The 27,998-nt window shown below is 46.3% G+C and overlaps 1 long non-coding RNA gene across 1 annotated transcript; it reads left to right on the forward strand.

Moving 5' to 3' along the window:
• On the forward strand, positions 1-27,993 carry LOC125283638 (uncharacterized). Its single transcript, XR_007191581.2, has 4 exons — positions 1-189; positions 2,133-7,086; positions 9,492-10,912; positions 18,514-27,993. It is a non-coding gene; the product is annotated as an uncharacterized LOC125283638 (long non-coding RNA).
• Positions 27,994-27,998: the final 5 nt, after the last annotated feature.

Consider the following 27,998-nt stretch of genomic DNA (forward strand, 5'->3'; position numbering starts at 1 on the left):
AATCAGGACTGGAGCTTTCCTTATTTTTGCTAATGTATTTTCAGCTAGTTGTTGCTACTGTGTGTTATTTGGAAAAGTTGAAACAACCAAAATACCCAGCTTAGGAGATTGGTTGAAACAAATTTGCAGTATTAGGAGGCAAACTGGAACAACTTCAAAGTCCAAAATTGATTGGCTGGAAGATAACATGTAAGTAATGTTTCCCTTTTTTATAGAAAAATATTATAATGATGCCTACTCATCCTTGACACTAGCATATAATAAGTACCTAATAAATGAGTGTGTGCTGTAGACTAAATGTGTTCCTCCAAGAGTCACACGTTGAAAACTAATTCTTGGTGTGATGATATTTGGAGCTTTTGGGAGGTAACAGTTCATGACAGTGAGCCCTCATGGATGGGACGAGTTCCCTTACGGAAGAGAACCCAGAGAGCTCCCTCACCCCTTCCACCACATGAGGAACCAGAAATCGGGCCCTCACACGACACCTCACATCAATTTTCTGGCACCCTGATCTCGACTTCCCAGCCCCCAGAACTATGAGAAATGAATGTTTATAAGCCACGCAGTCCATGGAACTTCGTTATAGCAGCCTGAATGGACTAAAAGAGCATGGATAAAATTTCTATTCTTGTTTCTCTGAGTTCGATCCATATCAATAGATGGCACTCATCCTTTGAGGCATTCAACAAATGCGTGTATATTCAAAGGTCTCTCTTTATCAAAGATTTTGCATGAATGCGCTCCTTCAAGTGTGATTCTACTAAGTTAAGATGCTATTTTTCGAAATGGGGAATAAACATTGTTTCTCTCCCTACTCTTCCCTCAGACAGTCTGTTTCTCTCATTCCCAGCTTCTCCATTCCTTACTCCTCCTCCCCAAATGTTAAGCAAAAGTCTCACTATCCATAAACCATATGCTGGGACAAAGTTATTCCTTTCATAAGTTATTTTCCGCCCAACTCTTAAGAATTTCATTTAGACAACACTCCTGAGGACTCTCCATATCAGAGTTGTATATTACCACTAAAGGCACAGGGGGAAAAAAGAATTAGCAAGCTCATAAATTGTTCTTGAGTGGTTATCTGCTTCCAAAGGCTGAATGAGAGGGTGATTACAACAGACATCCTTTATAACCGATCCTAGCAAGTGTTGACTAGTTTTATCTCCCGTTTATGGTACAGGAGATGTGAAATCTAATGTGGTATATTAATGAACATTAATGGTCTATAACCAGTTTATAACAAGAAATCAGTTAAACAAAGAAGTAATTAGCTTGTTTAAAATGTAATTAATAAAATTACTAATTCAGGTCAGGATTTAATTGCTTTTGGCAAGACGTTTGTTGGACTTACAGTAAGTTGCAAGCCCATCAGGGTACCACAGAGAAGTGGTCTTTTTACAGAATACAAATGGCCTTAAATATGGTAGGCACCCAAAAGTACCCAGGCCACAAATGGTGGAGAGTAGGCATGCTGTGGTTTTTTAAATGAAGCGCTAAAATGAAACAAAAATAATGAGGCATTTGGGGACACCTGGGTGGCTCAGTTAAGTGTCTGCCTTTGGCTCAGGTCATGATCCCAGGGGTCCTGGGATCGAGCCCTGCCTCTGGCTCCTTGTTCCACAGGGAACCTCCCTCTGCGTGCCACTCCCCCTGCTTGTGCTCTCCTGTGCTCTCTGTGTCAAATAAATAAAATCTTCAAAAAGAAGAAGAAGAAGAAGAGGAAGAAGAAGAATGAGGCATTGGATTATGAGAATGGAAAGGTCATATTTTAGAGCAGTTTCCATAAAATAAATTATTTGCTGCAACATCAACCAGCAGCTTTAGTGCTGAATTTTTAAATGCCCCATGCAAATAATAATAATATCAACATTCTCAGATTTGGCTTTTTATGGCATACCTTCACATACATTATTTCCTTTAATCATTCTAATGGAGAAAATGTCATTCATATTATGTGTGTAGCATGTATACACGTTTCAGTGTGAACACAACATTTTGGCGCATTTCCAGAGTACACAAGCACTAAAGAGTATAAAGATAAGAAACCGCTAGTATGGTGTCCGATGAGCAATTGTTGACCTAGGGGTCCTCGCACGGATGGGGTCTGTGAGGGTATGTGTGTTTTTCAGGGATGAGGATCTGAAATTTTAATCAGACCCTCAAAGGGGAAAGAAGATGAGATATGTTGGAAACCACTATTCTACAGAGATGCGACAGTCACCAAGTATATACAGTTGGTCCAGTCAACCCAGGAGCTCCCCAAATGTAGGTTCTTCGCCCCATTTGTATCCGGAGAATTTTGCTAAAGTTGCTCATTTTCCCTCCATGATGCCAGTTAATATATGGTAAAGAAGGTGAGCCTTTTTTTTAATCCATTTGGGAGCTTTTATTAGAATACCAAGGAAGAGATGCTCGTGTGGAACAGGCAGTTGCTACTGTGTGTGACACTCTATTTTCTGCTCGACCGGGTGAGCTCGGCCAGGGGCAAAGTGCGTCCTGATAAACTATACACTTTGGAAAGCCAACTATAGTCTCTCAAGTCACCGGAGTACTGTTTAAGAGATGTGTTTTATTCATTTGTTAGGTGATCAAAAAGTAACAATCTGAATCCTGAGACATACTTTGAAAAATTCTGTTACAAAGCAACTCATGGGGAGAAAATGTATATCCATTGGGAGCAAAACTGAATCAGCCAGCATCACCCAGGATTAATTAAAACAATGCCATGGTCATTCCAAATACTGAGATAGCTACAGATGTCAACTTTGTGCAATGGGAAATTATATAGAAGTGATTTATTTTCATTAAGTCCATTTTCTAAGTGCTGTTCCCGAGAACATGCATTGGTTTCCTGTACGTCATAAGCCAAGGCCTGATTTGTGCTTGTGTTCCAATTTTCCTCATCATAATATTTCCCCAAATACTCTGTTTTATGGTTATATGTGCAATCGATCTCTATATAGAGATTTATGTCGAAATAGATGCCACAAGCTAGGAAATGCTAAATTAATCCCATTACTCTCTTTTGTGGGAAAGAAATGCTTGTTGTTGACCAAATACCAGCCTAACAGGCTGCTCTCTGACTGGATAAATATGTTCCAGAATGGGATTCCTGAGCAGTAGGGGTGTTCATTAAAACATTAATTCCCAGGCTATCCTAGAAACACTAACACTGAGCCGCTAAGTATGAGAATAAATATGAATGTTTCCTTTCACCCAGAATCCATACAATGTGTAACTTTTTATTGCCAAGCTATCAAGATGATGATGAAAATTGTCCTTAATACCAACATAATAACAACAGGAAGAAAAACAAGAAAAGCAAAACAGAAACCAGAACCACAAGCATAACAAGTAAAAGGATCAGGTGAATGGGAGTTCAGGAGAGAATCTGTTCTAAGGAAACTGGTGAAGGGTTGGCCCAGTTCTGCCTTGACATTATGGTTTCTTCACGGTAAAGCACCTCCATCCCTAGACTCTAATTAAAAGCAAAAAAAGACAAAACCACCGAAGCAACCCAACCCTCAGGGTTCAACTGCTTTTCTGCCCAGAGAACAGCCACCCAGATGATGCCTGGTGCCCCTGCTCCCCTGATTCTCCCTCACACCCTCTCAGGCTCTGTCCTGCCCCGGCACCTCCAGCTCGTGCCTTATAAGCCCCAGCTGTTTCCCTCCATCATTTCCTAGAGAGCAAATCCTTCCAACAAGGCCAGGAGCCAATTCTGGATTTGACAGGTGTCTGACTTGGAGAGATCTCAAGCATGTTTCTTGAGCACTCAGCGTGGGCCCGACAGCTTGTGTTATTTCCAGAAAGCCCATTCAGGATACTGCCAAGGACCACAGAGCTTGGTGCCCTGTGACCAGGAGCATGCCACTTCATCAGAACACACGGGCTGCCAGCAGACCTGTCGCCCAGGAAAAACAAAGCAAAGCCCTGTGTTCACAGCCATAAGTCTGGTCTCCCTGCTATGAGGGAGCAGTCCGATGGGGAAATCTAATTACCAGGCATCTCTCAAGCAGCCAATAATGTGCTCTTCACCAGGACAGGCCATGGGTTCTGGGATAGGAAAGCAAGATGACCAGTTTTGGAGTTTGAATCCAGCTCTGCCTCTTGCTAGATCAAGACTAGGGTGGCCTCTCTTTAATTGATTCTTCAGCTGTTGATTGAGTGAATGCTTACCATGTGCCAGTCACTATTCCAGGTGCTTGGGAGACATCAGTGGACGAACAGATGAAGCTTCCTGTTCCTGGGCAGCTGGCATTCCAGCAGAAGACAATAAACTTCATAAATACGGTGACTATTGAACATTAGAAGATGAGAACTATGGGAAAATGTAGACGTGGAGCAGGGTAAGACAATCAGGAGCGTGGGTATAGTACATGCTGTACGTGTGGCATGAAGATCAGGTGGTCAGGGTGGACCTCACTGAGAGCAAGAGATTGGAACAAAGGCATGAAGGATTTGAAGAATTAGCCAAGGAGCTCTCTGGGTTATCCAGGGAAAGAGTGTTCCAGGCAGAGGGACTGCCTAAAGCCAACGACTTAAGATATAATGGGGCCGATGACTGGGTGGCTCAGTCTGACTCTTAATTTCGGCTCAGGTCTTGATCCCAGGGTGGTGAGATCGAGCCTTGCATTGGGCCCTATGCTCAGTAATGAGTCTGCTTGAAGATTCTCTCCCTCTGCCCCTCCCCCACTTGTGCACCCTCTCTCACTCTCTCTCTATCTCCCTCTCTCAAATAAATAAATATATCTTCAAAAAAAAAAAGATACAATGGAACAAGGGGATGGGGCATGGAAGATCAAGGAACGCCTAGGAGACAGGGCAGGAGTGAGGTGTGTGAGAGCATGAATGAAAAGCAGGAGGGGGCATGAAGTGCATGTGGGCCAGCAGGTTCTTGGGAAGGAGGGGGAGGAGGACACTGGAGAAGAGACAGAGAGCAGGTGGGGGCCTTCCCAGGGGAGGAATGCTAAGCACAGGGAATCTGGAGTGCTGCCCGTCTCTGGAATTCCTTGGGGGTAGGAGAAGCAAGTCGCAACTGCTCTGGCTGGGGTTCTCCCACCTATCTTGTGGCCAGTGAGAGGAAGTAAAATGCTGGCATCAAGAAGGAGAGGTCTCCCCCTACCTCAGAGGTGCAGATACTTAGATGGGCGTCTACTGCAGTCAAATTTCCAAAAGCGGGATCTCATTCCTTCACATGGACCTCCCCACCCAGGGAGGAGCTCAGCACAGTGAGGTGGTGTGGGTTCCTTCCCCTCAGACCATACACTGTGGCTTCCTTTCCAGCCCTACCCTTCAGCCTAGAGGGAGAAGATGAGCAATGACAAGAAGGGGCAGGGGCCCTAGTGGCCTTCCCAGGATCTGGTCCACTTGCATGTAAATGAATTTCAGGAATTATTCATCCAGATTGTTGCCCCGCAGCTCCCCATTCTTCTTCCCCTTCCAGGAACTAGCTGCCTGGTCCCTCCCTGTCCCACAGCAGGTTGCAGCTGAAAGTGTTTGGTCGCAGGGAGGAGACCCAATTCCTGAACCCCAGGGAAAGTGCCACCCTTGCCTGTATTTACCAAGAGAGGGCTTTGAGGGAAGACTTAGGTAGTGACTCTGAACTCAGTGCATTTTTAACTGAGTTGGGGAAACAAAACTGGCCTAAGAGACCAGGGTGAGCTTTGGGAGAGAGAGAATTAATGCACGCTAAGCGCCACCAGGGATCAGAAAGGAAGAGAGCCAGGGGACCTGGAAGATTCTATGGAAGATGAGAAATTTAAGAATAAGGCCAACAGGGCAACCAGACTCACCATGGGATGTTGAGGACAAGTTAAAAACAAGTTGCATAAGCAGGGTGGAGCCAGGCTAAGTCAGTGTTGAAAGCCAGGGGAAAAGTTCAGAATTCTCCAGGAAGAAACACAGGGTCATTGCAGATTCTCCATGTTGGGCTGCTGTTGAGGAGGGAAGCAGAGCTGCACCGCCCTCCCGGCTTCTCGCCACGCAGGGGCCTCCTCCAGACAGCGCGTCTCACACCCGATTCACCACTGGGAGCACACGCTGCCCCAGTCCCAGGGAGGGGGCAGCCACAGAGAAGGTTCTCCTTGAATGGATCGGATCTCTGGGGAAGCTTGTCGACCCTGATACTCTATTTCTGGCAGCCAAAGAAGGCTGCCAGGATATGGGAAGCTCTGCATATGAAAATAATGTCAGTCGCCTCTGGAGGGAGGTTGGAAGCAAAACCGCTCTGAAGACTCACAGATGGCAAGCGCAGACCGCACTGGCTGGGCACCATACTTTCTTTGTTCTTTTATTTTGCATTTCCAGGTTCCAACCACAGTGGCCCAGGAAGCGTTTCATGACGAGAGCCGGGCTGGGGGAGGGGAGACGGACCGCGAGCGGGCCCTTCAGGGCGCGTTACTGCCTGACAGAGTCTGCCCCTCCGGCTGCTGCCAGCCCCTCACCTCGCCACGGCAGATGGTCCCCGGGACATTCGCAGCGGACCCCTCGCCTTCCGCTTCATGTCCCCTCTCATTTCGATAGCCACCTGAAGGAAGGAGCATTCTCCTCGCCCTTTGCCATCTGGTCTTATTGTACAGATAATATATACTGACTTAGAGAGAGATAATATACACTGACTTCCCCCGGCTCAAGTCCCCTTCCTTCCCTGCTCAGGCGTCGTACCCTCGTCTAATGGCAGAAAAACGGCAGGGGAGGGAAGGAAAAGGCCAGTGTATCCCCATTACCTGTTCCCCATCATCCCTCCTTCAGACGGTGGAGGTTGGGCTGGGGAGAGTGGTTGGTGCCGGGAAAAGGACTAGTTATCTACATTTTCTAGTATAAAACATAGTTCCTCTCCCTCTCTCACGGCGTCTCCCCTGGTGGAAATCCTTGATCTCTTCATTCAGTCAACAGTTAGGGCACACGGACTCACGCTCCACGGCGAGTGTCATGCTGACGTGGCTGGCCTGCGTGGCCGCTGTTCCCCAGTGACCCCCGATGCCCTCGCCGGCAGCCCCTGCGCACCTCCGCTTGCCCTGTGATCATGAGCGGTGCACGGCAAGGGCCAGCTGTGTGGAGAACCTCTGGAAAAAGCCAGATGTGAGTAACCCGCCTGCCAGATGGCAGCCTCTCAGCTCTAATCTGGTTTGGTTACCAGTCAATCTTAGCCAAACTCGGGGCCTCAGCATCCCCCGGTGCTGAAGGACAGACTGAACCACAGCTGACTAATCATGCAATTTGGCAAAAGGTCAGGGAATCAAGAGGAGCCTCAGGGAGGCAGGAAGGAAGCCCCACTGGGATCGCTGGGAAGCAGCAAGGCTCCGGAAGGGGACCGGGGGACGCGTCTGTTAAGGCAGGCGGTGGCCTGGCCTGGCACAGATGCGGTAAGCATTTGGTGGGTGCGGGGTCTGTTTTAAGGGTGATGATCTCCAGGAGACCTGCACCAGGCTCCCAAAAGCTGAGCTCCAGCCAGGGTTGAGATCGGCTCTCGGAAAAGATCACTGGCACTTTACAGGACAACATACACTGAGGCAAAGTTTAGGCTGGGAGAAGTTCCTACCTCTACTTATGAGATATATTCTTGGGGTTTTAAAAGACAAAGCCCAGATCCGAGTTTTCCTGCCTCCCAAGGAGATGTCCCACTTAGCCGAACTGTTTGCCCACGGGCCATCAGAGGTACGGAGGACGGAGCCTCAGCGCTAAGAGGCTGGCTGCCACCGGCCACCTCTGCCTCCCACTGCCACGTTCATGAACTATATAGATTGCTCCCCTGGCACATCCACTCTTTCACAAAAACATGGTGTTGTGCCTGTACCACAATAATCCAGGGTAATTTGGCTCAACATTGCAGAGTGTTGGCAGTGCTTAACAGCCTTGTAAAAATATATTGGCAAGGGCTGTTGGCCATGTGATAATTTTTTAAACTGCAGTGTTTGGGCTGGAGTTAAGTGTGTGTATCATTTATTTAAAGTTCATGCTATTAATTAATAAATGTCTGCTTTAACCCTGCCTGTCATTTACTTCCAGAAAAAGGGGGAGGGGGATGTTGTTGTGTGTTTTAAAACAAAAAATCCCAGAGTAGCAGAATGAGCTACAAGTTGCTATGAACTTGGGCATGTTACCAGTGACCTAGACCCTCCCTCTGCCACCGTTCTTACCCTGTTCTTGGCTCTGGGCTCATCTCATTCCTGGGGTAAGCAGCTTCCGAACACATGACTCCAATTCCCCTGACTTCCTAAAGATTTTCTTTCTCCTGGACCAGCCAACCTCTCAGAGAACTGTAACCCATAAAATTTCTAAAAGCAGAAGTGGGCCCTTGGCATTCTGACCCTCATGACCCTCTTCTGAGCCTCATGACCATGTTGAGTGCCATCCTGAGGCACGAGCGATGGCTTATTATAGAGACCACTCAGCCTCTATCCCAGTTGCAGCTGGAGATCATAGGGCAGCAGCAGCAGCAGCAGCAAGGATTTACACAGAAGCCTCCCTAGTGTAGACTCAGGACCAGGACCAGCCCCGTGTTTTTGGCCTCATAATTTCCATTCAGCCCAGTTTAAAATCTACTGTAGCCACTTAGGTCCTAGCCGGGAAAGAGCCCGGATACGCTGTCCCTCCTGCTATGGAAGTTGGCGTTCGTTAGGGATTCGTTAAGGTACTGGGCTAGAGCATAGCCCTCTCCTCCTCTAATGAGAGATTTTAGGCAGAAAGATCTCCCGCCACACGCTCTGTTCATAGACTCAGCATGTCCCTGAGTTTGTGTGAGTCCGGAGTACTCTTCAGAGGGTTACAAGGGGCATAAACTCAGGGGGTTGCTTAGGTCGGTAGGTGTTCAGGATGACTGAAAGCTATCATAAAAATGCACTTACCTTTTATTCTTTCCACCTAAAGAGCACACTCCTGAATGGACCCCATCAATCTCCTTTCTCAAAACCCTTCTTTGGATGTCAAAGAAATGTCCAGAGCACCCAGGCTATCCCGGGGGTGGGGGAGTGGCTTTGCAAGCCTGGCTGAGAAAACAATGCCGCACGGGAGGTCGCAGGCTAGAGTAGTAGAAATGATTGGGCCACTATCTTCAAAAAAGGACAATTGGCAAACTAATACCTGATAACCTTGTTTACCTTTACCCACTAATGAAAGGCAGAATGTGCCAGTACACTGCCCTGAACAACTGGGGAGAAAAAGGTTTTTAGAAATCTATTCTAAGCACACAATCAGAAACACAGGCAGAAATTTATATTCTGTTTGCACTGCAATATTATTTATGATAGTGAAGAGTCAAAGCCAACCTAAATCAGAAGTAATAAGAGAAATAGCTCATAAAATTAAGGCACATCAATAAGTCAGAATATTGCATTGCCATTAAAAAGGATGTTAACCAAAAAGATTTAATGATGTGGGAAAAATTCATGATTAAGTAAAAAGCAGATAAAAATTGCATGTGCCATAGGAGTGGGACTATATTAACAGTTCATAATTTCATTTTTATTTTCTACTGTGTTTTCCAGATTTTCTTCAAAGAACGTGCATCACCTGCATAATCAGAAAAACCTGAAGACAGAACTAGAGATTTTAAGTGATAAGATAATCTCTTTACACAGTACATATTTTATGTTTCCCAAGATAGTTAACTCCCCAAGTGCATAAAAATAAGACTTAATTTCCATGTACAATTCATTAATTGAACAAATACTTATTCAGTGCCTGCAATTTGCTGGTTAATTTATTTATTCCTGTAACCAATATTTATTAGAGTCTGAGCAGGGGGTACTGAAAATAACAAAATGGATTTTCTGCCCTTTTGGTACTAAGAATCTGCTAGGAATCGGTGATACTGAGATAAAAGACAAAAATCCCTTCCCTCAAGCAACTGCAGAACCCAGAAGGAGAGACGGACAAGTTAATAAAAGATGATGATGCCTCGCATGAGGGCTTAGCTGCTGAGGGTCCATGGGGTGATCTGAGGATGTGTGCAAAGCAGGGAGGGAAGAAACCGTATCGGTCAGGAGCCCAGTCTTCAGCCCGAATGCAAGTGAACTCATGGTTTCTTTCCTTTGTCTTGGATTAGCTCCCTAACTTTACATTATTCTTCCTACTCAAGGAATTTCAGCTGTGTTCAATATAGGCAACTTTAAAAAGAGTCCATTTTTAACTGAAAACAAAAAAGTTCTGAGTTCTCCATGTCTATACCCAGCCCACTGCTTAGCAGAGGAGTCTGCCACAGCTGTAGACGGGATGTGTCCCCCCAAATTCATGTGTCGAATTCTATGTGATGGTGTTTGGAGGTGGGGCCTTTGGGAGGTGCTTAGGTCATGAGGGTAGAGACTTCATGATGGGATTAGTGTCCTTATAAGAGACCCCAGAGAACTCCCTCGTTCCTTCTGCCATGTGAGAAGACAGCAAGATGGCAGTCTATGAACCAGGAGGTGGGTTCTCACCAGACACAGATCTGCCAGCGCCTGGACTTTGGACTTCCCAGCCTCCAGAACAGTGAGAAATAAATGTTTGTCGTTTACAAGTCACCCAACCTATGGTATTCTATTAAGCAGCCTGAGTGAACAGGACAGCCACCTTTATTTGTTAAGAACACTTAAGGAAACCTTGGTTTCACAATGACAAAAAACCTTAGAGCCAAGGCCAAGCTGGGGAAGGGGCCACATTTGTCTTCAGTCTCTTTCCTTCCCACCTTTTAAATGGCTTCGAAATGTACTAGTGACGCATGGATGCAATCCCACACTTTCCATAGGAGAACCTAAATGGGATCCCCAAATCTCTTTTCATCTAACTAGCAGGAGATGGGTGACTACCCCACCCCGGTCTGTTTGCATAAACGGATGTCATATTTGGTGGTTGCTGGTGCTGCTGTTTGTCAGGACGACTGGAGGAAATATGGAAAGAGAGGGAAATGGAGGAAAGCAGGAAATGAAAGGTAAGAAACATATGCCAAGATTGACAAGTGGGGGCCAGAAGTTAGAGGAAAGTATATTATTAATGAAAATGTCAGTTCATTGTACCCACATGCTGATGGGGCGAAGGACATTGAAGTTCCACACATCATCTCTTAGAGGCCTCACTCTTCTCTCTGATCACAAAACAAAGAAACAAACAAAAAACAAAACATGTAACTGACCTTTGACCCTCGACCTTTTAAGAACCTCAGAGTCATATTTAAAGCTAAATTATAGAAATTATGTAGCCCACCCTACCCCCCACCACGTACACATGTTTTTCCTAACTTAGTCTTTACTTTCTGTTATTGGGTATAATTTTCTTGTTTCGGATTCCCTACTTTTATTTTACCATTATTTTCTTGTATGGTATCTGCATACCGTATCTGCATATGGTATCTGCATTTTTATCAGCAGATAAAAATCTTGCTTGGCAGGAAGCTGACTATTAATAAATACATGAACATTTGATTCTCAGCATTGGCCTTGTGCAATAGTTCGCCCCATGCTGTGTCTCAGTTTTCCAGATGAAGAACTGAGGTGAAGGTATGTCGAGCTGTGTGTTGTGTACCTGGAGTATTTGCATGTTGAAAGAGGGTGTTACTTTAGAAAGAGGTGAATCACAGGGTGGGATTTCTAACAACAATGGAAGAGAGCTTATCTCTTTCATATACCAAGAAGCCTAGTCCTGTCAACCAATGTCATGCTCTTCTTACTGAAACATTAACTGTTTAACTAGGTGATAAAAAAAAAAATGTGTGTGTGTGTATGTATATACATATATAGAATGGAAAAAGAATTATCAGGTGATGTCGAAAGTGGTGTTTGGTCTCCAAGGGAGGTACCAGGGACACAGACAGGAGAGGCAACTGCTGGAAGAGAAGAGAGAGGGGTGAGAGAAAACTGAGCCCCTTCAAATGAAAAATTAAATTAATTTTAAAATCTAATTTAAAGCAAAATAGAGCAGCAGATGTGGAGGGAGTTGAAACTCCTTCTTGGATTGTATCCCCTAAACTTTCCTGTTCATTCATTCAGCCTGAACATCATCCTATTTATACCAAATAGCAAAACTGGATTAATTAAGAAATAAAATACTCCAGACAGTTCATTTCTAGGGATTGTTTGTACACAGCCATGTATGAGAGGAAGGGAATGCTTGTAATTTTAATTTCTCCAGAAAGTAAGACCACCAGTGCTTTCTACCTCAAACTTTGAAAGCACATTTTCCTGTGGGGCTGCCCTAATGATCTTTAAGGCCCAGCATCGAGTATTAAGAAAATACATATTTATTTTTGCCGTTCATTTAGTCTTACAACACGTACTTAGGATTGAAGTCTTCTGGGAGCCAGAAGCTGTGTGAATTTCTCTGATGTGTAGGTCGTTCTAGAGCCAGTCTGGCTGCCAAGATCCAAAATCAAGTCACAGGGCAGATCAGTCAAGATTTCTGCCTCGTTGTCACCAGCAGGACAGGTCCTATCAAGAAATGAGAGAATAAAACTGCCTTCTTTGTGCTGTCACAGGACAAGTGTAAAATAAAGCTGCCACCACAGAGCCGTGCTCAAATCTTGTGTTTTTCATGAGGTGAACCTCCACTCCCCGGAGATATGTGAATAGCAAATCAGGACGGCATCTCCCTCCCTCAGTACTGCTGGTTGTCTCCTGCTGGCCACGGGTGCGACACCTGCCAGAACACCTCTCAATTTAATCACAGAAGTTGTTTGGTTCCACCCTTACCTTGCATAAAATCATTCTTTATACACCGGCTTTCTATTTAGTGATGCTCTGCTCAAAGTGCCTCAGTTTTTTAAAAAAAATCTACACAACGGCTTGATTGAAATCTGCTTTTGTATGTTCCTTTCTGCCTGTATCTAAGCATCAGTAAAATGCAGGTTCTAGTCACCAGGCAGGAGAAAGCGGCTGGGAATATGGCTGGGCAATCCAGGAGCTGATGTCAGGAAGGGGGAGAGGTCTCACCGGCCGACAGCAGCAGCAATAGGAACTAACACGTGCCGAGTGCCTGCCGGGGCCAAGCGCTGGGTTAGCGCGTCGGGGTGCTAGTTTCCTCGGGCCGCGTAAGACAGCGAGGGGCCCCGGGTGGCTTCGCAGAAACGCACTGGCTCACAGTTCGGGAGGCTGGAAGTCTGAGATGAAGGTGTCGGCAGGACTGGTGGCTTCTGAGGTCTATGAGGGAGAACCTGTTTGGTAGCTCCTGATGATTTGTTGGCAATCTTCGGCATCCCTTGGCTTGGACGTGCATCAGCCCGATCTCTGCCTGCACCTTCGTGCGGTGTGCTCCCTGCGTGAGTGTCTCTCTGTGTCCAAATGTCCTCCTTTATAAGGACACGAGTTGCCTTGGATTAGGGCCCACCCTAATGACCTCATGCTAATTCGACCATCTGTAAAGAGCCTGTTGCTAAAGAAGGTCACCTTGGCTGGGTACTGGTGATCAGGGCTTTGACACCTTTTAAGAGGGGACAAAATGTCACCCTTAACACCTGCACTTTCTCAGTGTTGAGGCAGGGAATATGGTTATCACCATTACGAACCAGGAGACTGAAGCTTGGAAAGCTTATCTTACCTTTTCTGAATTGTCTGCCACAAAAGTGGCAAAACAAAGAGACAGTTTGACTCAAAAGACCATGCTCTTAATCACCACGCGGGGTTTCCGAAGGAGCACCAGGAAGCTTCTTGGTCTTACAGTTGTTGGACCATAGGTTATGCTCTGTGATCATCCCATCCACACAGACGAATCCTAGCCACGAATGATTGAGCACCCACTATGCGGACATGCATTATCTTATTTAATCCCCCCAAATGGCTTTAAAAGTCAAAAACTCTTTACTTCAGTTCACAGATAAGCATATCAAAGGCCAAAGAAGTTGAGAACATTTGGCCAAGGTCACAAACAATGTAAAGGTTGAGCCAGGATTTAGGTCACCCTTCCTCCCCACCTTGCTCCTAAAGATGTATTTCTCCCAACTGTGCTTTGCTGTGTTCTACACAGAGCTCAGAGAATATCAGGCTATCATTTGTCAAGTTAAAAAATAAGTCGAGGCAGGTGCCTGGGTGGGTCAGTTGGTTAAGTGCCTGCCTTCGGTTCAGGTCATGATCCCAGGGTCCTGGGATCAAGCCCCACATCTGAGCTCTCTGCTCAGCAGGGAGCCTGCTTCTCCCTTGCCCTCTGCCTGCAGCTCCCCTTGCTTGTGTGCTCTCTCTCTCTGTCAAATAAATAAAATCTTAAAAAAAAAAAAGAAGTCCAAAAAAATCTCACCAGTGCTGTTTTTAAAAGCATGCACAAAGCAAACCTCAATTCCTAAGAATCTGAATCAGCCAAGGAAGGTGTAGGAAAATATCAAATGTTTGTGTGATTACCTGGGCAACCTTGCCAGTGCTATGTAAATATGTAATGACTAATCGGCCGGAGCAAGCTGAGGGATTTTTCTAGATGTGGGCAGTTTTCATTCGGGCATGTGATTTGCCCAGCCATGTATATGGAAAGGGAAAAGGCTTCTATTTACTTAGCATGATGATAGACCAAAACAAAAGGAGAAATCATTTCACTCATGCTTAGGTAAGACATTTTAATCTTTCTTAAATCTCCGTGTGTGTAGTTTTGGGTTCACAGCAACTGGCAGACTATTTAGGATGGAATGTGTGTGTTGGTGGAAAGCGCAGAGGGCCTTGGGCAGGGGGCTATGTGCAGAGGAAGGCTAGCTGATTGATGTTTGGTGAGTGTCAAACACCAATGGCCATTGATTAGGAAGAGTTCCTGGCAAAACAATATTAAGATTTTCTGGAGGTTGTTGACCATTATCATTTTTCAGTTTCCTGACATTCACAAAAACAGAAAAATACAGTTCTGGACTCCCTGGAGACGTCGTGGTTTGCCGGCTCTCTGAGAGCATCGGCGGCTTGATAGTGCCATCATGTGGTCACTTCGCAATCTGTTCCACAATTTGGCCAGAGCCTAGCCTGGCCGGGAGACTGAAGGATTCAGGTAGGATAGCGTTGGGCGTTGTGAAATCAGAACGGGCTAATCCTGCATCTGATCCAGGCAGCAGGAGTGTGTGCGCTGGCAGAGGGTGAGAGAAAGGGCTTCGAGGATCCCTGGTGGCAGAGCAGGGGTGGGACGAGGAGAATCCAAGCAGCTGGATTTGGACCCAGTGACAGACAGCTGGCAGAGAGGAAATGTATCCACTGGGGATTAGGGCCACTCTAGCCAGCTTGGGTTCATAAGCTAGGCTTTAATCCTTGAGAAGGAGGAATTGGCAAGAGTAGGGCTAGGCCCCACCCCCAGGGGGTAGGTAGAACTGGGAAATAAAGAACCAGAGCTAAACCCCATTTGCAGTCTTGCCTGGTCACTGGCTCTTAAAAGAAGCCAGGCAATCCCTATATGGTACTCAAGAGTCTAGCCAAGCCCTGCCTGGGCCCTTCCCCAGAAAAGTGCAAATGCTGACACACTGCTGGCCACACTCTGCTCCCCAGAAGAGGATGGGAATCTTGTCCACAGAGGAGAATCTAAGGTCTGCAGTCTCATCATCAGGCAGGGCATGAGAGTGTAAGCATGTGTTGGGCTCCGTGGAAATAAAGACCAACCAAATGAGAAAAGCAAAGGCGATGCGTTCTGAACTCACTGTGGCAAGGGAGTCAGCCACCATCACTTGCCTTTCAGCAGACACTCCAGACAGAGGGTGGGACGCTTCAGAGTGGGAAAAAGTGAGGACTTCACGTGTGCCCTGATTGGAGGCTGTTGGTCCGGGGAAGCTGTAGGCAGGCTAACTAGAAGGGGGGCGTCCTATATGACTGGTTAGGGATACATATCTGGCTTTCTGTGGTTGGTCCTAAGTCAAAAACAAGGACAAAATTTAGGGAAGCTGTCAGTTATCCATCGAGTCCTGGTTGTCTGGGGCCAGTTGTTACAGAAGGTATTGTTCAGCTTCTTGGATTGTCACTAGAGATAGCAATCGGGCTCCTAGAGGTCTGACTTAAAGCAGACTGGCTTTCTGCATTGTTTATTGTGGATAAGGGGATTGGTTTCCTGGGCAGGTTGCTGCAGATTTTTATATGCGGTCTGGACTGTTGCTATAATTCAGTCTCTCAGCTCTGAAGGGCTATGACCCAAGGATCAGCCTAGGAGTGAAAAATCTGTGCTGGAAGCCTCCCCTTGAGTCACATAATGAGGACTTGGAATTGGAAGAAAAAAATAAAACAAAACAAAAAACCTCATCCCACCCTACCCCCAGTCAGAATCAAGTCTTCCAGGGGACAGAACTAGTCAAAGCCCAATGGTCAGTACCAGGGTGTATAATGGCTCAGACCAACAGCACACACGGGCTCATGCTGAATACCTCCCTTCCTGCCCTATTGTGCAGCCGCTAATATGTGGCCTGATTATTTGCTGCTTGAGTCAGGATTGGATGAGGAACTTGGGAGAGACTTAAGCTTCAGGAGGAGGGGGATGTGGGGGAGGTTGGTGATGGCAGCCGCGGTGGTAGTGGAGGCAGTGGGGGTAATGGTCGTGGTTGTGTTGGTGGCAGCAGTGGCAGTGGTATCAGTAAGGTGGCACATTTGGGGGGCACCTGGGGGAGGTAAAAAACAAGAATCAGAGACTGCCATTGTCTTACAGGGTATCTTATTTCCTCTAATTAGGGTTTGCGGACCTTGCCCTATCCTGGTGAGAAACCGTATTTGACTTCCCAGAAGTGCAGCGGCCATGATGTGGAGAGGGCAGGGTTGCCGCAGATGCAAGGCTGGGAGCCCAGTCATGGGCACTCCCATGTCATTCAAGCAGAGCAAGAAGAACTCTGATCTATGCAACAGGGGAGCTGCGGACTTTTCTTCTCCTGCCAGAGATTATAACCCTACTCCCACTTGTCCAGCCTCCCTCAGCTAGGAAGTTCCACATGAACCAACACAGCTCCCATATCCTACTGACATTATTCCCTTCATTGTCAACCCTCCATGAGTCAATTGGTGGCAGAGAAGCCTTAGTTGTAGCAAAGCTGTATTCAAACAGTCTCTAGAAATAGGCAAACTATGAGTATGTTAGTCAGAAAAGGCATTTGGGAGCAGATGGGCAGATATTTAATTTTTTAGTTTCTAGCAGAGGCTTGTTCTGCGTCAACACGTGGACCTCACTGAGGGCCAGTGTGGAGTGATACAGTGTTCCCCCAGCTTCAGTCACAATTTTGGCCATGTCCATACTCAGCCTACATAATTCCTTAATATTTTTCTTTAAATATATGTAGTCTTTCTCTTTCCATTATTTGGAAATGGAAACTAAACCAGTATTGAAAATGGGAAACCAGTAGCACTTTGCATAGATAGAAGGTCATCCCAAATGTAAGCACAGAACTAATCAAATCAAACTCTTTGCCCATACACTGGCCCCAAGTTGTTTCCTACACCACCAGTGGGACAAGAGCCACTTTTGGGGAGAATCATGCAGTTGGTTGCAACCCTGGCTCTTGTACCAGGCTGCCTGGGTTGGAAATCTAACTGTAAAATCTAAAGCAAATGCTTAGCTTCTCTAAGTTTGGTTTTCTCATCTGTAAATGTGGGTGTTTGCTTCATGGAGCTCTTGTGGGGATTCCATGAGATGCTACATAGAAAAGAAACTGAGCACAATTCCCAGCACGTGATAAACAATAAATGTTAGCTGTCTTTCTTACTGTCATTATTATTGTTACTACTATTACCCTTTTGGACTAGGTCACCAGCGTGTAGCTCCTCCAAACAGCTGGTCCTCGAAACATTCACACTTATCCATGGACAGGAATCGTGGTCAGAACATACAGAGGACAGAAGTCTTAACAGATTTTAAGACAACCAAAAATAAAAAGCTGCAGAATCAAGTTGGTAGAACTGTTGAGCTTTTCACGTTAAAAATTCCAGTCAGTGAGTCAGAGAACCTCGGTATACCAATTAAATTTTGATTTGTATTTTTTTTATATTACCTATCCTTTCCCAGCCCCTTGGTTCCCTGTGATAATATTTTTTTCTCCTGGCATTCACTATATATCAGTCAGCGTCTCAGCGGGACTCAGACGGTACTCAAAGGAGTAATTGAAGAGTTTAGTAATAGAGCTATTTATAGAGGTGTGGGCAAGAATTAAAGAGCCAGCAAACAATAATGAAACACCCAGGGCCTAGCACCCACAGTAAGCTGTTACACCCCAAAGCCTAAAGGGCAAAAGGAGTGTTGACATAAATTTCTAGGCCCAAGATGGAATCACTCCTGTCCAGTGTCCTATGTCAGCAAACAGAACTTTTGTGTTGTTATAAATGTTCCACTTGACCAGAAACCCAGTATACCCAGTCAGACGATCCCCAAACTCCAAGCCAACTCTGGGCTCAACATTTATTTCCTTGTTCCTTGATCTTTCTAAATAAGGTCAGCTATGCAGCCCCAGTCAATCCTGCCCTATTTCCCCGTTGCCACTTCTAACACTATAAAACTCACCCTGGCCCAGAATCCTTTGGAAGAGTGCTCCACTGTGCTCCCCCAACCCATGGATTGTTTTCCCTTGGAAAAAGGACATCAGATTCGTTACTAAATTGTTTTCATTTTGTCATTTGACAGGAGAAAACTACTGCTGGAACTCTGGGAAAGCCAAAGCCATGAGAGGCCACCCGGCTCTACTCCCGCAGACGCCGTGGCCTCACCAGAGGAATGCAGCCACAGGCCATGGGGAGGGAGCAGAGGCCATACCTACCGTGGACGCCTGCTGTCCCCTGCCAGGGTCTCCCAGGGGCTGAACCCAATCGGAAGCCAGAGAGCATGGAGAGCACTGGACATGTCACTTTGAGAGGTCAGCAGGGAAGGGCAGAGAGTCAATCTAAAGGGCAAGATGGAGAGTAACCAACACATTCCTATAACAGTATGATGTTTATGTATCTGTGGAGCCCCTTTGCACCCCTTAAACTCTCAGTAGAATGGGTTGTAAATGTCACATGGATCAGACTACAACTGTGTGTCAGCAACACAAAGACAAACAAACAAATGGGGGTCACGTACCACTCACCTAGAGCACTGAGGAGCCCCGGAGCTCTCGGCAGCTCCGTGCTCACGTCCCATCCAGGAAGCAGAGAGCTGAGGCCATGTCTTAGTCGGTGGGTCCGAGCTCTGCTACCAAGGAGCGTGGGGCTGGAGGCGAAGGGAATAGTCCATGAAAGGGCCCCTCATGACTCTCCCCTTCACCACAAGCCAGCAACATCGGGAAGCGGTGCGATTAAACTCACTCTTCTGCCACCAAGTAAAGGGTGTTTTCCTCAAATCTTTTGAGAGAACAGAGCTGAGTCTCGAGGGCAGATGCTACTTGAGCCGCCTCTGACAGCATTGGAGTAACAGCGGCAGAGCGCGCTGGCGTGAAGGGCGAAGCTGGCAACCGTCAGAACTGGGCTTCCAGGCCCCTGCAGAGAGGCAGGTGACCTCCCTTCTTCGAATGCTTCCGCGGGGGGCAAGCTGCAGGCAGACAGCACACTATTTTCTTGTGTGAGGAAACCAGCCTGTGCAATCTGGCTGCTTCTCATAGCTGGGCCAAGCTAACCATCCTGTTAGCAGAACAAGCTGCAGCCACATCGCTCTCCTTCTAAAATTGTGACAAAATTACACATAAAATTTATAATTTAACCATTTTAAGGGTATAGTTTAGTAGTATTAAGTACATTTATATTGTTGAAAAGAGTTCTGGAGATTGGTTACATCTTATAAAGCTGAACTCTATCCCCATTGAACAACCCCCCCAGCCGCCTCCCCCCGTCCCCGGCAACCATGCTCTACTTTCTATCTCTGCACATTTGACTGCTCTGAATACCTCATGTGAGTGGAATCCTATAGTATTTGTCTTTCTGTAACTGGCTTATTTCAGTTACCAAACTGTCTTCCGGGTTCATTTCATGCTGCAGCATGTGTCATAATTTCCTTCTTCTTTAAGGCTGCATAATAATCCACTGCATGGATATTCCACACTTTGTTCATTCATTCATCCTTCCATGGACAATTTGGGCTGCGTCCACTGTTTGGCCATTGTGCATAATGCTTTTACAAATATGGGGGTACACATATCTCTGATTTCAATTCTCTCCAGTAACTGCCCAGATGGAAATTGTCGAACATCTCTTTCTTATTCACCTCCATGCCAGCTGTTTTCAGAGGTCATGTGGTGGGGAGGGCCTGGGATTTGGAGTCACAGCTCTGGGTTTTAAGTCTCGCTATTAATTTTCTTTTGTCTGTGTAATCTTCAGCAACTTTCTTACCATCTCTGAAACCTGTGTTCTTCTTCTATAAAATAAAAATATAATACAGTATCAGTTTCCTGGGGATGCTGTAACAAAATCCTGCAAACTGGGTGGCTTGAAACAAAAGAAATATACTCTGTAATAATTCGGGAGGCTAAAAGTCCCAAATCAAGATGTCAGCAAGATCAGTTCCTTCCTGGCGGCTCAGAGGGAGAATCTGTTCAGTGCTTCTCTCCTAGCTTCTGGTGGTCGCTGGCAACCCTCAGCATCTTTGGCTTGCAGCTGCATAATGCCCACGTCTGCCTCCATTGTTACGTGGCTGTCTTGCCTTCCATATCTGTATCTTCACATGGCATTCTCTCTGTGTGCATCTAAATTGTCCTCATTTTATAAGGACACCAGTCATTGGATTAGAGCCCAGCCTATGGAGTCTGATCTCGACTTGATCCAATCTGCGAAGACCCTACTTCCAAATAAGGTGACATTCACAGGCACTGGGGTTAAGACTTCGGCATTAGTTTCAGGGAGACAGAACGCAACCCATAGTGTGCACCCTGCAGGATGTCTGTGAGCAGCAGATGTATTTTGTAAATGCTAAAGCATCGTGCTGGATGGGAGTAGCAGTTATGGCTGGGCTGACAGTCCATTTGTGTGTCTTATAACCGCAACAACCTCCCCTCTGTCTGTGCTGCTTGGCTTAGAGTGTTCGGTCCATTCTTGTCTACGGACTGCCCCTCTGGTTCCAGCAGGGACTGCACTCGCTGTGTGCTGTTAAATGTTCAATGTCGTTCTCATCCCTGGGAGAAGGAAGTACATTAAGTGTGGGCTTCAGGAGATAAAGTCGGCTCCTTACCCTTTCTATTTTTTGTGGCTTCTGGTCTCTGAAGAACACATGCTCTGCTGCTTTTCATTACCCCCTTCTCCCGGAAGACAGGAAGAAACGATGTGAAACCATCAGGCCTGCAAGGTCACCGTGTCCTTCCCCGGCCCATTCCATAGTCCCCACATCCACAAATACCGCACCCCAGGGAGGCCGGGCTGCCTCGCTGATATATTGTCTTCAGATGTTCCTCCGTGTGCTCTGTAACGTTCCAAGCTGGGACACACAAAACAGATTTACTGGGAGTAGGAATCGAAATGATTAACTCTCAACACTTTAACTATATTGCTGCTAAGTGGCTCGCTCACCCATGTGCCCAATTCTCTTGAGGAAGAACCATTTCCCAACATATGAAAATCAGCACTTCTAGAAGAGATAAAATTAAGGGACGATTGTATTTTTAAAGGGTCCGTTGTGATTCTTTAAAGGAGATGACCATAATAACAATAATATAAGATTTTACTTAAAATTTTTCTGAGCTCCTCTACAGGACAAGGTGCTACTAATTCTCTATCACACAGCCTCTTTCCAGAGCCACTCGGGCCGGAGATGGACTTTTAAAGGAGCTCAGCCGATTTCCGGCAGCCTGCGGCTCAGCAGCTCTGCAAGCAGGCTGCTCAGGTTTGGGCCCGCCCTGCACCCAACTGTCCAAACTGCAGGCAGCCAGAGGGGGAAGCGACAGACCTGAAGACACAAACCTCTCAGAGGCCCCCTGGTGATTTATTTACAGAGGCAGCTTTGCTTTAAGATCAACACCAGGGCAATTTGAGCAGGCAGGTCACCAAACCCTCAGGCAAAGTCAGAGTTTAAACGTGTTGTTTGTTATGTTTTGCCCTCTGTGTCTGGTTAGTCTTAATGAGCTATGGCTTTCTAGCAAAAGCACTGAAGATGGATCCGTCCTAGGAACAAATATAAGTAGGGGACTCAAGGCGCAAATGCCCACGTTCTCGTCCGTTCCGGCCACCTCCTCGCAGCCATGTAGGGCAGCCAGCCCTGCGTTTCCCGCATCCAGACAGACAGAACTTCAGGGTAGCTTATCTCCACTTGTAAAAGCCTGCTTAATGCTACTAATAGCGTAAGTAATTTTGCTGGAAAGCCTGGGGAGGATTCTTCAATTTATTACCTAGTGAATCAATTCTAGCTTTAATAGAAAGCCATCGCCGTAGACTGCAATGCACAATGCGCATAAATCCTAGCAGGGTTGTGATGCCAGGATTCTGAGAAAGAAAGAAAGAAAGACACCCCCCCCCTTCTCCCATGTTTCTGCTTGGAGTGTGGGGAAGGAGACTCCACTTGTAGCAGAAGCAGCCTCTGTTCTTCCGCCGGTGCCCTTGAGACTCGAGACGGCGGCGCAGGAACGGCGGGAGCGAAGCGGTTGCAGGCGCTGGGTTGCGCGCGCAGAAAGGCGCGGAGGAGATGGGGCTGCTGACAGGTGCTGACGGAGAGCAGAGAGCAGCGTTCTGAACACGGCTGCGAAAGGGAGAAATGCCCTGTGAGTCTAGGAAAGTGGATACTGCCTATTGGGTGTCCCCGGTGCATTTGTCCCTCAAACGTGAGGCCCGTCCTGCCGAAAGTTCATTGGCGGCTTCTCCCGGGGGCCTTCTCATCAGGCCGGGGAAAACGCAGAATCATTTTCCCTGAAGAAGCAATTCTGACCAGATGACCCATGGCGTATGGCAAACAATGAAGACACTTGCCCAGACAGTTCATTCTCCTGTCCGCTTTGTCAGCGTACCTTTCCGTGGTCAACTCCTGTCCCTGTCACACAGGAGACTCAGGAGGGCAGACTGCACCATCTTCCTTTCAGATATGGCCTTGCCTTCTTGAAGATTCTAGTACCTATCCTCCTCTTCAAGCCCATTGTCACCACGCAGTTTAAAGCACCCCCACCGCCAGCCCTTAACCTGTCTCGCTCACTGGCTGGAGGCCCTGACCGACGCCGGCACCCCCAGCACCGCGCGCCCACCGCGGACGCACGTCTCACAATCGTGCCTCTGAAGGGGGTAAGTTTTCACTTCTGCTCCTAAGTTGTCAGTTTTTTACCTGGACTCAGGAAACCCTAGTCGTTTGCTTCAAGGGAAAAAGAGAACTTGAACTCAACCCTTTCTTTCCTTATCAGGGCTACTCCTCTGGAGCGGCCACTGGAGAGATTTTTACAACTGTATCCTGCCAATTATTTCCTTTTAAATGGGTCGCTAACAATTCCCAGGGGTGTTTTTTCTCATACCTTAATAGCAGCGTTTTGGCAAAGTATAATACTTTAAGGAATTGCTTTGTCTCTTTCCCCCCATAAGGACACAAGTTCCATATCTTCTCTTATTCACCTGAATCTCTTCCTACCTCTGTAGTGTAAAATGTGTCAGGGGATATTCTTTAAAGTGGTCCCCCCACCCCACCACCACCTCCCTACAGTAACCCTGTAGGGAGGAAATCTTGCTCAACAGAGCGCTCATAGTTAAAGATTTGCAGATACTGGCTGGAATATTCTGAGAACAGTGAGTCAGCTGTGATAACCAGAAATGACTTGCTGAGCTCTTCTCCCTAGCAGCACTGGGAGAGGCCTGTGGTTTTGACACCTGACCCTCTCATACAGAGGAAGCGCTCTGGGATTCTCTTGAAATCTCTCAGACACGGGGAGAAAAAAGACTGGTCCAACTTTGGATGTCCCTGTGTTTCACTTTACTGCTCAGTAACACACTGAGAACAAAACCGAAAAGACAGAAGAGGAAACTTGATTCCATCCACGATTTGAACGCACTAGAGCTGCACTAGGGAGTGGTAAGCAAAATAATGTCCCCCCGCTCCCCCCAGGTGTCCACGTCCTAACCCCCAGAACCTGTGGGTGTGTTGCCTTTTATGACAAAAGGGACTTGGCAGACTTGATGAAGTGAAGGATCTTCAGATGGGGAGAGTTTCCTGAGCTCCCCAGGTGGGCCCAATGTAATCACAGGAATCCTCATAAGTGAAAGAGAGATGGAGGAGAGTGAACATCGGGGTGACAGGATGTGAGGCAGGTTTGACTGGACGTTCCTGGCTTTGGAGATGGAAGGGCCATGAGCCAAGAATGCAGGCAGCTCCTAGAAGCTGGAAAAGGCAAGGAAACAGATTCTCCCCAAGATCCTCCAGAAGGAACACGGCCCTGCCAACACCTTGATTTTAGCCCAGTGAGACCCACTGTGGACTTCTGACCTCCAGAACTGAAGGTAATACATTCATGGTGTCTTAAGTTCATGGTCATTTGTTACAGCCGCCATAGGAAACTAATACAGGAAGGAAGTTGAAAACCAGTATTCCCTAGAAATCAGTGAACTAGAGATCCCAAGTAACCATTCACACATGGGTAGCTTATACATCTCGTTGACCCTACAATAACCCCACTAGAATGTAAACCATTTTACTAGAATGTAAGCTTCACGAGGGCAGCCTGTGTGTTTTGTTCACTGGTATATCCTCAGCACCTAGAAAAGTGCCTGGTTCAATTGATGTTGTTGACTGCATGACTCAATAAGGCTCACTCTGAGCCAACCAGGTAGATATAGTACAACCTGCAGGCATAGTAACCTTGGTTAGAAATGACTAACACATTTATCTACCTCTCCTCTCCCCAGCCTCCCCTCCCCCTCGCCAGTCCTCCACATTCTAGTCCAAGCCATCTTTTGAAAACACATATTGGAGATGCCTCTCCCCTACTCCCACCTTAGGTCCTGGGACACAGAACAAAATCCTTGACCGGGCTGACGGCAGCGTGCTTTCACCACTGCCTTCCTGCGCACCTTTGCTTTACATGAATGACTCTTGCCATCACTCTCTTTGATCCAGGCCAAAGCTCCGTGTGCCAGGTCCCTCCTACCTCAGGGCCTGGCCACACACTGTTCCCTCTGCCTTGTGTGTCTCCCCTCCTCCACACTGCCCCCTCCATTGCTCCCAGGTCCTATCCGAGGTCATTTCCTCCAGAAAGCCCTCTGTGACTGACACGGCCAGATTTGTTGGCAGCTCCCCACCCCCCACACGTGTTCTCTAGCGCCCTACACTTTCCCTTCATAGCATGTACCACTGACTTCTCAACGCCTAGCCCCAAATTTGTAAGTAAGAAAGCAATGCACTTGCATGGTATAAATGAACTTACTGAAGTGATTTCCCTGAAGTCACACAGCGTGTAAGTGCTGGAGCTAGGAATAGAACACAGGTGTTCTGACTTCCACATCTTTCCACAATTCCACATGGCCTGTCTTAGTAATTCCTGTTGGGGTGTCAGAAAAAGAGAAGAGGAGACGCTACCAAGTCTGGAGCCGTGACTGCTGTAGAGCTGAACTGCAGAAAAATAGTAGACACAGATGAGCCATCAGAGGCAGGGTCTCTTGCTTTGGGCACGGGGTCTCTTGGTCCAGAAGGTGGAAGGGCGAGACTCTCCATGGAGCCTGACAAACCCTGACAGATTGCTCAAGAAATGGCACTCACTCACCAGACATTGCAATCAAATTTGTGCATGAGGACAAGAAAACCATCAAAAGTGAGTTATTTAGCAAATCGTGAGCCCCATAGTAGGTATGGCAAGGACTGAATTTTGTCCCCACAAAACTCGTATGTTGAAGGGCTAACCCTCAATACGCCTGTATCTGGAGATGGGACTTTTAAGACCTAATTAAGGTTAAATGAAGTCATGGGGGTGGGGTCCTGACCCTATAGGAATTGTGGCCTTCTGAGAGGAAGAGAGAGAAGGAAATGCCATGGGAGGACACAAGGAGAAGGTGGCCATCTACAAGCAGGAAGAGCTCTCCCACCAGAACCCAACCATGCTGGCACCCTGATCTTAGACTTCCAACCTCCAGAACTGTGATAAAATAAATTTCTGTTGTGTAAGCCACCCAACTTTGGGATCTTGTTATGGCAGCCCAAGCAGACTAAGGCCTAAATGTTTGTAGCGTTCATTTAAATTGTACTATGGTTCTAGGTAAGAATATAACAAAATTAATTTCTGACAAAAGGGTTATGATGGATATCTGCCATTTTGCCAGCCCAATATCAATGCCAACGTTCTTTAATAACAACCCCTGAGTTGCCTTTGGAAAACATGGGATCTCTTCCCATCCCACCCCAAACCTCTCACTGTAGCAGTCTGCATCACATTGTCCATCACGCCATAACTTCCCCTGGTCAAGAAGTAGTCACATGACCCAAATCAGGCCAAACCATAACAGGAACTTGAAAGTTAAGCACAGTGATACAAGAACTGAAAAATACTGAAGTAAATTTATTTTGATGATAGTACCTCGGAAAAAAATACTAAGTCTCACTACCTAAATTCCTGGATCTACCCTAATTCCTGCCCTTTCCAAAAGTCTGGTTGGTTTGTTGTTTCTTCACTTCCATGAGGTACCCCATATCCGTCCAGTAAATCCTTTTATCGTTTTAATCAGTCCGATTTAGATTGGGTAGCTCACACCCATTGTCGCTTATCTGCTGGCTCACTGGCTGGGTATAAGGCAACAGCCACTGTTCTACCTTCCTAGGATCCTTCAGCTTCTCAGACTCCTGGGCCAAGTGTGTGTGTTTAGCTCCATGACGAAGGGCCCTTGCTTTTGCAGAACACCCCCAGCAACAAGTGCCCGCAGCCGACCTGAGAAGTGTTCAGGCTTGTACACCACCGTGGACGTGGCACTCACTGCCTGAATCAGAAGTAAAAAGATACCTGTCAACACTTGGGTTTTCTGTGGTCCTGGTTTTCTTGCCACAACTCTGGAAGTAGTTAAATGGAAGAGCCAGGGGCTAAACGTGAGTTCCCCCAGTGCCAGGGGCAAGGCCACCACAAACGCATCAGGAAACAGAAGTTTGTGTGAAGCCACCCCTGGCTGGTGATTGGTAGCCCAACTTTGGCTATCCTTGCCAATGGACAAATCAAGTGAAACACAAACTGCCAGATTTAAAAAAAAGAAGAAGAAAGAAAAGAATCCAAAGAACTATGCTGATACTCAGGTCTATCAAATCTGTGCTGAGTTTTTTAATGCCAATGAATTGTTTTGATATAATTATGCAGCTAAAATGTATATATGTTATTGAAAGCGATCTGCAACTTAGAAGACGTTTCATCTAAAAAGATTTTTAGTGGTTAGTATACACATTAGAAAAATTGTACTGTATTTCTGGAAGTACTCATTCTGTTGATTCTTTTATCAACAGGAGAACCCCAATATTTAGGACCGTCTGGGTAACTCCTCTGGAGTTGATGAGACTTCTATTCTGAAACATTTGCAGAACATTAAGGAGAATTAAGAGAGTAATACATATTTTAATATTAAAATGGCATGGATCCCAAGGACCTGAATAAGAGTAGAAGTCACCTGGCGAATCAATTTCAATGAAATTCTAATCTTTTTTTTGCATGAAATTTAGATTTGGGCTTACTATTCTCCGTCTATTTTAACCGTTCTCCTGAAAATACACAACACAGATCTGGAGCCAGACAATCCATCAGAGGTAGCTCTGAGGGCAGATTACCATGACTTTTTTGGTAACATTTGCAAGTTGGGGAAACTCAGCTCCCTTTTTCAGGCTTGGTATACTTACGCTTTTCTGTTTTGAGGAAGAAGAATGGAGGATGAAGCAATATTTGATGTGTAATGATGAATATTTGAGAACAATTTGTTCACTCACTGAAATAGCCCTGATATTTTAAATTATGGCTTTTTTGAGAACACTTTAATCTGCAATTTTTTGTTGTGAAGCATATCATTTTTACAAAGAGACTGTACAAAATGTATCTGAGTTTAAAGAATCATAATGAACTTGCATGGCATTGAGAAACAGAACATTACCAGTGTCCTTCTCTTACTTCCTGACCCTTCTCCCACAGAAGTAGCTACCATCTTACATTTTGTCTCGATCATTATCTTTTCTTCATAGTTTTATCTCCTGTGTATAGATCTCTAAAGAATAAATTGTGCATTTTC

Source organism: Ursus arctos, unplaced genomic scaffold, assembly GCF_023065955.2.
Source record: "Ursus arctos isolate Adak ecotype North America unplaced genomic scaffold, UrsArc2.0 scaffold_13, whole genome shotgun sequence".
Lineage (NCBI taxonomy): Eukaryota > Metazoa > Chordata > Mammalia > Carnivora > Ursidae > Ursus > Ursus arctos.